Source organism: Papio anubis, chromosome 7 (genome assembly GCF_008728515.1).
Source record: "Papio anubis isolate 15944 chromosome 7, Panubis1.0, whole genome shotgun sequence".
NCBI classification, from domain to species: domain Eukaryota; kingdom Metazoa; phylum Chordata; class Mammalia; order Primates; family Cercopithecidae; genus Papio; species Papio anubis.
In genome coordinates, this window is record NC_044982.1 from 126,398,685 (window position 1) to 126,410,607 (window position 11,923).

An 11,923-nucleotide genomic window follows, 5' to 3' on the forward strand; every position below is an offset into this window, starting at 1 on the left:
ATCAAAGTGAAAATTGCCTGCATCTGGACAGCCACTCTCTCCAGGCCAATTACAGACACCGTTTCTGGAGTGTCTCCTGGTAGCTCACCACTTCCTCCCTGCAACACCAGCCCTGTGGGCTTGGCCAGAGCTGGTCCTTGTAGGAAAACTACAGCAGTGAGGGACAGGGGTGTGGGGTGACAGATGGACAGCTACAGAGGTGACCAGCAGGACCACACCCCCAAAGGGGCATCAGGAATCTGACCTTGTCAGGGAATGTTGGTGCCCAGAGTAAGTTGCTCCTAAGCCTCTGCTAAGATGTCTGATAGGTGTGAGTATACTCCCCACACCAGGTCAGAACTGACCGCAAAGCCATTTTCTAGGAGGAGGCAGCTGCCCACAAAACCTCCAGCAGCTCCCTGGGCCTGAAATGCCCACTGTGAGAGTTATCCCTTAAAGAGACATGTCCTGTGCCGTTCAGTTAGGCTGAAGCACGGCTCTCTGGGGTCAGTGGATGGAAGGATGGAGGCGGGAGGAGGTGGTGAGATCCGGCACTTAGTGAACACCTGCCCGTCTTGTACCAGGCATCGTGCCACTGGGCGTTTACAGGTACATCATCAATTCAATCCTCCAGTGCACCTTGGTGGTGGATAGTCTTGTCTCAGATAAATCGAGGCCTCTTGGTTTGCGCTTTAGCTTTCATTCACAAGGTGTTGCATTCAGAAGTAACAACAGAGCTACATCCAAACATAATTGAAAAGCAATTTAAATAGTTTCTGTTGTCTCTTGTAAAACATCTAAGGGGATTATATATCCATCAAGCATAGCAAAATGTTTAGAATTCTGTGCCACCATGTAGCTGCTCCCACTCCCCGACATCAGAGTAGGGCAGCTGCTCCGAGATCTGCCATTGCCCCCTCTCAAAATCCCCCCTCACTCTCCAGGGACTTCTCTCCCTTCTCCCCTTTCCCTTTGTGGATAGCTCTCTGCTCTTTCCAGTGGCGATCCAGCTAGCCTTCCCCGTTCTGCTCAATCCTGCAGGCACAGTCCCCAACCTAGGAGGGCCCAGAATCTCTTGCCAAAGGTCTCTGACCCCAGGGCTACATGTTTGTTTTGTGAAGCCTTTGACGTTTGTGGGGAGGGAAGAGGAGGAAAGGGCCAGGGTCTTATAAAACCGGAGTCATCACGAGGCTGGCCCGCCCAGCACCCGCTGCGGTCTGGTCCTTGTGCCCACTTCAGACCTGCAGGCTGAGCGACTGAGGGAAGGGAAGGGAGAGAACCCTCTACCTGGGGAGGGGAAGCCCCGAGTCAAAGGGGTAGCCTTCCAGGTGTGCATCGAGGTGTGCAGGCTGGCTGCAGTCTGCAGGAGACAAATGTTCCCACCTCTGTGAGGCTCTACTGAGAGACTCAAGGTCATCAGTCAAGATAAAAAAGGACTCTCTGGGCAGAAAATTCAAGCCATTGATTCTTTCTCCACTGGGAATGAGAAGAAAGAACCGTGACCTTCTGTAGCCTACAGACAGCAAGACAGAGGCAGCTGCCATTTGGTGTGAACTGTCTTCCCTCCTGCTGCGCTTGCCCTGTTTCCCCTCCCTCTTCACTTCATTCTGAGAAATCTGTTGGTGTCAGTGGCTCTGCTTCCATTCTTCCCTCCCTCTCTTCTTTCTTTCCTTCCACTTTCTTTTTTTTTTGGGGGGGGGGGACGGAGTCTTGCTCTGTCACCCAGGCTGGAATGCAGTGGTGCGATCTCAGCTCACTGCAACATCCATCTCCAGGATTCTAGCAATTCTCCTCAGCCTCCCGAGTAGCTGGGAGCACAGGCATGCACCACCATGCCCAGCTAACTGTTTGTATTTTTAGTAGAAACAGGGTTTCTCCATGTTGGCCAGGCTGGTCTCAAACTCCTGACCTCAGGTGATCTTCCCGCCTCGGCCTCCCAAAGTGCTGGGATTACAGGCATGAGCCACCATGTCTGGCCCCTTCCTTCCACTTTTTTCACTCTTATCACCAAGAGGACTGGTTTTTAAAAGAAGTCCTGATCTCATTGTCAGTGTCTGCACATAAGACTCACTTGGGGAACTTTTACAAAAAGGATCTCCCCTCTTTCCAGACCAATTAAATCAGAAACTCTGGGTAGAACTGGGGCATCAGCATTTTTAAAAAAGCTCCCTCCAGGAGATTCTAAGAGGAAACCAGGATTGAGAACGCAGAGACCCAGAAACTGTTGGAACTGGAAGGCACCTTAGGGCTTGCCAAGAGCCCAGGAGCCCAGGCCTACAGAGCTGGGACTATGCCCCTGCACTGGGTTTGGTGCCTGGCTCAGCAATGGAGGCCTCTGTGGTGTGGGCAGGAACTGCAGGGCCTCTGAAGGTCAAGCTAACCGGGAAGCTTTATCTGCCCTCCAACCCCTCCTACGCACCCCCACCCCTGCCCCCAGTATCCCACCTCATCCTGAAGGTCTGAGGCACCCTCTGAGAAGTGAAGAGAGGCTGGAGGGTCTGGGCTCTGCTTGGCCACCACATCTCCAGCTTTTATAAAGAGCAATACTGCGGCTCTAAGTTCCCAAACCCGGGGCATTTTTGGCAAGTTATTAATCCCTATTAAGCCAGCCATTAATCTCAATTAACTTGATTGCTTAATTAGGCAGTGCAAACAAAGAAGGAAGTCCATAGAGATTGCTCCTGGGGCACCAACAGGCTGTGTGGTCTTTGAGAACCAACAGGAGTCAGGGGCCTGAGTTCTGTTAGCCCTTTTGCCAAGATCTGTGTGGAGCACAGCATTTCGCATCACTAAGCCAGGGGTTGATGAATGGGCTCTTCCAGTTAAAGGGTTATGTAGATGAGCAATTTTCAAAGACTTGGAAAAAAAAATAGATTCAAACTTAAAAACTGTACTAAACAGTCTATAATTTCTCTTTGCTACAAATTGCATTTCAGATGTGTGCCCTGTCATTAGTATTGCACTGTGAAGGTTGATTGGAATCACATAGCACTGTAAATGGTAATAACAGGCACTCAATAAAAAGTTACTAAATAAATAAAAATATTTCTAAGATTCTGAACTGGGCTATCAGGGAATTTACTTTGATTGGTTTATATTAATACATGTTGCCCAGGCACAGTGGCTCATGCCTGTAATCCTAGCACTTTGGGAGGCCAAGGTAGGTGGATCCCTTGAGCCCAGGAGTTCAAGACCAGCCTGGGCAGCATGGGAAAACCCTGTCTCTACAAAAAAATACAAAAATTAGCCAGGTGTGGTAACGCACACCTACTCAGGAGGCTGAGGTGGGAGGATCGCTTGAGCCAGGAAGGTCGAGGTTGCAGTGAGCTGCAATTGTGCCACTGCACTCAGCCTGGGCCACAGACTGAGACCCCGTCTCAACAACAACAACAACAAGAATGTATGTTAATGTAGCAAAATTGAAAGTTGTGGAAAAAGACAAGAGAGTCAAGCTGAGATCACCATTGTAAAGTTTTGTGTTGGTGTTTCTAGTTCTGTTTTTTCATGTACATATGCATAACTTTCAAAGATAAAATCTCTGCTAGGCATAAATGGGGCTGGGCAGACGGCCTGCATGAGTTTTAGGCCCTCATGCTAGATTCTGTTGGGGGCCTGCCTGGAGCCTCTACACCGCAGGGGCACCTGCCCCCAGCTGCTGTGAGTGTTGCATGCTGATGGCTCGTGGTTGTTTACTTCTCTGGAGACTTGCCCTTTACCAAATGGGAGCCGCCAACCCTGAAAATGCCTGGAGGTTATCCAGGGAGGGCAATGTCCTTCTCCCAGGGGCATCTCACAGCTCATGACTGCCTGATGCTGGAAGCAAAAACCTAGCTCCTTTGCCTCAGCTGACACTGGAACAGCTTTATGGTGTTTTATGTTTTCTCAGCTTTATGAGACTTATGTCCCAGAGCAACCTGTGGATCAGGCTGAGGTTAGATTTTTAGCTGAAGCCAGCCCTTTGCTTAGCTTCCTTTCTACCTCATTCTACTTCCTCGACTATATTACTGGTTTCTCTGGGGCCATATCTATAGGAATTGCTGGCTTAGCTCTACTTCTGGAGCACCTGACCTCTGGCAGCTCCTTTCAGCTCTAGCCCTTTAGGACCAGAGCGTGAGACTTGCTCCTCAAAGCAGCCTCAGCATCACCGGGGTCTTGCTAGAAGTGCAGAATGTCAGGCCTCAAGCCAGACCTACTGCGTCTGCACCTGCATTTTAACAAGATCCCAGGGAGATTCTTATGCACATTAAAGATTGAGAGGACTATTCTAGATATCAGTGTTGTAGGAGAGAGTGAGGTAGGGCTGGAGGGGAAGGTGATTCTTCTTTGGCCTAATCTCCACTGGAGCCCAGGGAGGGTGAATGAAGAGGGAAGACTATGTTAGGAAATCTAAGGATTTACGCAGCATCCCTGAAGGCAGGGTGAAGAACACCTTTGCAGTGGAAACATACGAGGAGCTGACAAAAATGGAGGATTCATTCTAGGCAAGGAGGGGTGGTTCCTGGACAGGGAGGGTTGGGTGTGTCATCTGCGGGTTCTAATTCCTTACCTTCCGCCAATTCAAGGGCGCGTGAGCTGGGGTGAGCCTCTCAGCTCTCTGGGTTTTCTGTCCTTCCATATATAACATATAGGATTTAGACAAGTTGATTTCAAAGATGCCCTACAGGTCACACCCTGTATAGGTCCAAGAAGAAAACAACAACAGCGAAAATGGCCCCTATAGCTATAGTCACAAATCTTAGGCAAAGATGACAGACACATCAATTGACAGAGGCAGGTGCTGGGATGTAGAACCCATAGCCCCAAACTTAGGACCTGTGCATCAATTCTATTTCATTGCATCAAAACTTTCTAAAAAAAAAAAAAAGAAAGAAAGAAAAAAGGAAGGAAAGAAGGAAGGAAGGAAGGAGGGAGGGAAGGAGAAAGGGAGGGAGGGAGGGAAGGAAGGAAGGAAGGAAGGAAGGAAGAGACCAGGAAGGAAGGAAGGAGACCCTAACCCAGTGGCGCTAGAGGAATTAAAGACACACACACAGAAATATAGAGGTGTAGAGTGGGAAATCAGGGGTCTCACAGCTTTCAGAGCTGAGACCCCTGAAAAGAGATTTACCTATGTATTTATTAACAGTAAGCCAGTCATTAGCATTGTTTCTATAGATATTAGCTTAAAGTATCCCTTATGGGAAACGAAGGGATGAGCTGAAATAAAGGGATGGGCTCTGGCTAGTTATCTGCAGTAGGAGCATGTTCTTAAGGCACAGATCGCTTATGCTATTGTCTGTGGTTTAAGAACGCCTTTAAGGGGTTTTCCGCCCTGGGTGGGCCAGGTGTTCCTTGCTCTCATTCCAGTAAACCCACAACCTTCCAGCTTGGGCATTATGGCCATCATGAACATGTCACAGTGCTGCAGAGATTTTGTTTATGGCCAGTTTTGGGGCCAGCTAATGGTCATATTTTGGGGGGCCTGTTCCCAACAGAAGAAGGAAGGAAGGAAAGAAGGAAGGAAGGAAGGAAGGAAGGAAGGAAGGGAAGGAAGGGAAGGAAGGGAAGGAAGGGAAGGAAGGAAGGAAGGAAGGAAGGAAGGAAGGAAGGGGTTGAAATCACAGAGTGGGTGCTCTCTGAGAGGTACATGCAGTGACCAAGGGAAACAATGGAGTGAGCAGCAATTCTCCCAGCTTGTGGGACCGGATGATATAGACAGAATGGGCCTGACATTGAAGAATGCTCACTGTCATGTCACATTGCTTCCTGCACAGCAATGTGCCTCCCAGAGCTTGCACAGAGTTTGGAGGTCAGTTCCATACCGTGGAACCATATCTGTCTGGTCAAATTCCAGATGCTTAATGAAGAGGGTTGTTTCTGGACAAACTTGGGCTGGCGAGGCTGTCACGCTTCTTAGTCACTTTCCTTCCTTTGGAATTTCCCCTCCTGGTCTCAGATGCCCAGAGCTGCTTAGGAAGCCCTCAGGGTGGTGCCTGATCAAGGCTGACCCCCTATAGACAGTGGTTTATGTTCCAGAATTTTCCCAACCTTTTTCCTTCCATCAAACTTTTAGGTCGGTTTCCTCTCCTGTGCCATCTAATCCAGGAGCCAGTAGTTACATGTGGCTGTTTATGTTTTAAATGCCAATTAATTAAAATTAGGCAAAAATTCAGTTTCCCAGTCTCACAAGCCACATTTCAAGTGCTGAAGAGCTGTATGTGGTTAGTGGCCACCGTATTGGACCATGTAAAGAATAGTTCCATCATCACAGAGAGTTCTATTGGACAATACTCGTCTATCAAAAAAAGAAAGAAAAAAGGAAGGAAAGAAGGAAGGAAGGAGGGAGGGAGGGAGAGAGGGAAGGAAGGAAGGAAGGAAGGAAGGAAGGAAGGAAGGAAGGAAGGAACTGAGACCAGCTAGGTCGGGGAGACCCTAACCCAGTGGCGCTAGAGGAATTATTCAGCTGGCAATATATCTGACCAGTATATGGCATGCAGGAGGGGGAGTATTCAGAATGCCTCCAGGTTCTGCCTCCATGTATCCACTCCTCTGGCAAGCCCTCCTTTCACTCTTCCTTCAGATCCTACCTGCTGTTCTCTGAAAGTTCTGCCTCTGGAGATCTCTGTGCCCCTCCCCTCCTGGTCTTTTATCACCACAGATAACTGAGCTGTCTACCTTCCATCACTGTGCTGAAATCCCCAGTATGGCCTCAGACTTGCCAGCAGCTTCATGGTCATTGCTCATATTAACTAAAATATCAGGCTGGTGCAAAAGGAATTTTTGAAAACATTGAATTGAAGGTGAGGATTTAAAACAATCAGGGGCATGAAGTCCCTCAAACCATCTTCTGCTTGCTCTTCTTACATCCCCAGTACAGCAAGGAGGCCTCAGAGTCTCGAAGTTGAGAGCCAGCTAAGTGCGTGAGATAAGGTTCCAGTTGACCTGCCTTTTACCCAGCCAATGGCATGCCTCTTTTAGGCCCAGCCTAATTCCCTGGAAGAACAATAGTTGTCACTTTTTTTTTTTTTTTTTTTTTTTGAGACAGAGTCTTACTGTGTTGCCCAGGCTGGAGTGCAGTGGCGCCATCTCGGCTCACTGCAACCTCTGCCTCCCAGGTTCAAGCAATTCTCCTGCCTCAGCCTCCTGAGTAGCTGGGATTACAGGCACGTGTCACCGTGCCTGGCTAATTTTTATGCTTTTGGTAGAGTTGGGGTTTCACCATGTTGGCCAGGCTGGTCTCAAACTCCTGACCTCAAGTGATACGCCTGCCTCGGCCTCCCAAAGTGCTGGGATTAAAGGCGTGAGCCACCATACCCGGCTAATTGTCGCTATTGAACATCACATATGGGACAGGTGCACCCATCATCTCATTTAAGATAATTGAAATATTTCATTTAGTTGGGTATTGGGATGGTTTCTTTCACAGATAATTCCTGTGGTCTCTATTGGGATTAATTTAGTTATTAAGGCAGGGATAGAGGAAGGAAGCAAACACAGCTCAAGACCTTTGCAGATATTCCCTCATTTAATCCTTACAAAAGCCCTGAGTGTAAATCAGGCAGCTTTGCCCACATGAGTGTCCCTATCTCCAGGTTAGCACTGTCACCTGGGTCCCTGGATGGCAGTGACAGTAACAATAAAGAATAGCTATAATAATGATGTTTCACAGTTGCTTACCACTTGATGCTTTTCTCTAATGATGAACTATTTTAAACATATACAAAAAAACACAACACCCAGCTACCCACCACCTAGATTGAACAAATGTTAACATTTACCATATTCGTTTTAGATTTAAAAAATTATTGCGACAGTTGTAGTGTCCTTTGTATTCTTCCCTGATTCCATTCCCCTTCCTCCTCCTCAGAGGTATGGATTATTCTAACTCGGTGTGTACATTTTTCATCTGAGTTTAGGACTTTTATTGGTATGTGTATATTCAATAAACAATTCATAGTATTTTTGTGTGCTTAAAATTTACATCAATACTGATAAGATTTGGCTGTGTTCCCACCCAGATCTCACCTTGAATTGTAATGATCTGCACATGTCAAGGGTGGTACAGGTGGAGGTAATTGGATCATGGGCGTTGTTTCCCCCATGCTGTTCTCGTGATAGTGAGTGAGTTCTCGGGAGATCTGATGGTTTTATAAGGGGCTTCCCTCCCCCGCCCTTCTTGACACTCATTTTCTCGCCTGCTGCCCTTGGAAGAAGTGCCTTCCGCCATGATTGTAAAAAGTTTCCTGAGTCCTCCTCAGCCATGTGGAACTGTGAGTCAATTAAACCTCTTTTCCTTATAAATTACCCAGTCTTGGGTATTTCTTCACAGCAGTGTGAGAACAGACTAATACAAATAATTTACACATTCTACAACTTTTTCTCTCAGCATTTTGTATTCAAGATTTATGCATATTGATACTTGTAAGATCTAGTTCATTTTATCTGCTGCATAATATTCCATTGCATGAATGAATCATGATTTTTTTTTTTTTTTTTTTTTTTTTAGCAGAGATGGGTTTTTAAACATTAAGACCTTTATTAACAGGTGCTTGGAGTTTGTTGACTTCTTTGAAAAAATCAAGTTGTGAACTTTTATTAAAAATTAAAAATGAAGTTCTTAAAAATCTCAACTTGACCAGCTATGAAACAATTTAAAAACCTTTAAAGATGTATTGAGAAAAACCAGGCTTTAAAAACAAAAAAACACGTTTGTTATTACCAAAAAGAGATATCTTTAGGTAAAATTAATAACCTAATGCTGCATAGATAATGCAGATAGTTCTATTTATCTGGTCAACGGGCAAAAAGCAAGCACTTAAGGTCTTCGGCTCCAATCTTTTGTTTATTTCTTATTGCTGGAATTTCATATTTCTTCTTGTTGGATGACTAAACTGTATAATGGTAGAGATGGTAAGCCGGCATTTAGCCCTCCCTGCTCAGCCTCGGGAGCAGACGAATTCTTGGCTGGTGGATGGGCTGCTTTTGTCTCTTTGCCATCTTGTGGTTTAGGGTTTTCTGGGCGTCTGTGTCGGTAATTGAAGTTGCGGAGGTACCGACGTTGAGGTGACTGCTGACCTTGGGTGTCACCTCCTTGATTTTCTTTATCCTCTTCATTGCCGTCTTCTCTAGGCTGTCTTTGGCGAGGAGGGCCCCTGCGGAACGGTGGTCTATATCCCCGATACATACTCTGCCTCACTAGTCTACCTTGTTCTCCTGCACCCCGGTTGTCAGCACCCTCCGTCACTCCTTCCTGCATGGGAAGGTTGGAATACTGTGGTGGACGCCCATAGGGTCTCCGCATGGAGTCAGGTGGGAACCTTTGCCTGTGGTAGGGCCGGTGTTGTTGGGCCTGGCCTTCGGGAGCACTCTGATCCCTCGTTCTTTTCCCCACTCGATTCTGGTAATTTTGCTGGTAATTGCGTGGAGGACCCCTACGACGTGGACAGCGTCTATAATGGTTACAGTCTGCTGCATATGTACTGCCTTGAACTGGAACACCACCAGGACCTGTAACGGGTGCTGCCTCCGCACCCTTTTCTCCTTCAACAACATCAAACTCCACAGTTTCTCCATCTCCTACACTGCGAAGGTACTTCCTGGGGGGTTATTCTTTACGGCAGTCTGGGGTACAAATACATCTTCCTTGGTGCATTCCTGTTGGTGAAACCATATCCGTTCCTTATATGGAACCATTTTACTGTTCCCACAACCTTCGTTGCGATGACCTTCTTGTCCCCGCCAGTAGGCGCCGCCTATGTGAGGCCACCCCGGACACCGCTCCCTGCACCGCTGCCCGGGCTTGGTGTCGGCAGCGCTGAGGGCATGGGCGGCGGGCGGCTGCTGGGTCTCAGCCTCGCTGCTCATGGTTGAAATGATAGTGACTGGGGCCAGCTGCGGCAGCTGCGGCTCCTCCCGGGGTGTGATGGTAATTAGGCCGGCGGAGGCGGTGGGGTTGCGCCGGGCTCTCTGGTCTGCTCTCAGCTCCCGCTACCGATCGAACTCGAGATGGGGTTTTACCATCTTGGCCTGGAACTCCTGACTCAAAGTGATCTGCCCGCCTCAGCCTCCCAAAGTGCTGGGATTATAGGCACATGGCACCGTGCCCAGCCGTCGTGATTTCTTTCTTCATTCTCCTGCTGATGGACATTTCGGTTGCTTCAAATTTTTCACGGTTACAAAACAATGCTCCAATGAGCGTACTTGTATGCCTCTTCAGGCACATGCTCAGGAGTCCTGAGCTGTGTGTAACTTCAGCGTTCATGTGATTCCACATGGTCTCACGTTTAATCCTCATAAAGTCCCAGTACGTTTCATTGACTAGGTGTAATTGTCCTGTGATAGACATGAGGCAGTTCATAGACATTACAACTCACCCAAGGCAAGTCAACCGGCTTAATAAGGTGCTAACGTGTATTCCCTTAGTCCAACATCAACGGATGTGGTTCAAGTGATGGCCCTGGAACTTTCCAGTTGTGCAGTTTGAGGCAAGTTACTTACACTTACCGAGCCTCAGTTTCCTGTAGCACTAGGAATTATACCATTTGTTTTGTACTGTTGTTGTAAAGATTAAATCAATGTGTATAAAAAGCATCCAGCCCAGATTCTAGCATGTGGCAAGTGTATATTCCATATTATTTAAAACTAAGAATGATAAATGCTCAGAAATATTTTTAATAAAAGTAATGGATTATATGGGCATTTAATTCCCCAAATGTGACATTGTTTTTCCAATTTCCCCCCACTATTCTGAAACAAGCATAATTGTGTATAACTAGTTCCTCAGGATTGTACAGTATGCCAGCTTCTGTGACAGAAGAATGTGAACTAGGAACAAAGGCCACTAGGGCAGAAGCCATCTGATTGTTTTATAAGAAGGTGCATTTTGATAACTAATATTCACATGCCAAAGAAGGACTTTGCATGCCACCAGAACACAAACATATCTACATAGTAAAAAAAAAAAAAAAAAAAAAAAAAAAATCTCGTTCTTTCCCTTACCGTTTGTGAGCATCTTTTTGGAATTTGGTTTTCCTCATCTGCACAACAGATCTTTGTTCAAGAATCTCTGTTCAAGTGTATGCAAGTATATGTGAATGTATAAAATGCCCCATGGGGCCCTTAAGTAAGTATAGATCAGTATAGATCAGTATAGATCATTCAAACTAATTTTATTCAATGACGCTTGTTCTCAAGTTTCTTGTTCTGATTTTATTTAAATGTGTCAAGATCCCTTCAAGCAAGGCTTGGGTTTCCCACTTTCCTGAAATGTGCTTGGGGGAGGGTGGACATGTAATAACAGTAGACAGAGGTCAGATTTCAGAATTAGACAACTTGGGTTTGCCATATGCAAGCTGTGAGGCCGTTGGCAAATGACATCACCTCTCTGAGCCTACCTCACCTGACAAATGAGTGCAGAAATACCTGCTTCGTGAGGCTGTGGCAAAGATTTGATGAGGTCCTGTACACAAAACACGAACTCTACAAATATTAGCCTCCCTCCTCTTCCTCCTCTCCTGCTAAACTTAAGGCTACTGCCCTCTATACCAAAATTCAAGATGGCAAATTCTTTTCTTCTCCCTCTAAAGGCTTTAGATGCAGCAGCTTGTCATTTCTTCTTTACCACTAACACTTGGAAAGAGGAGGCTGTATCATTGGCAGTATTCTTTCTTTCCCAACTGTGCCAATTTCTCTGCAAACCATCAGCTCTTTATTTTGTGGCTGAGTTTTATAATTTACCAGTTGATGTGGGTATTTACCATCCTTGGAAACAGCCCAGAGATGCTTTTCTCTGGGGGTTTATCAAAACTGCTGAATTTGAACTCTTTCTGCCAAAGCCCCTTCTATAGGATTTGGAGTAGGTTTGTGGGTTGGCAGATGCTGTCATAGCAGGAGACATCCGTCCATAAAATGAGGGTTCCACTGAATATGCCAGCATGATGTGCCCATGCACCACCAGAGGGGACACCCA

General features: G+C 46.6%; 1 pseudogene; it reads right to left on the reverse strand.

The window, feature by feature from the left end:
• Nucleotides 1-8,434: 8,434 nt before the first annotated feature.
• Nucleotides 8,435-10,892, reverse strand: LOC116275801 (annotated as a pseudogene).
• Nucleotides 10,893-11,923: the final 1,031 nt, after the last annotated feature.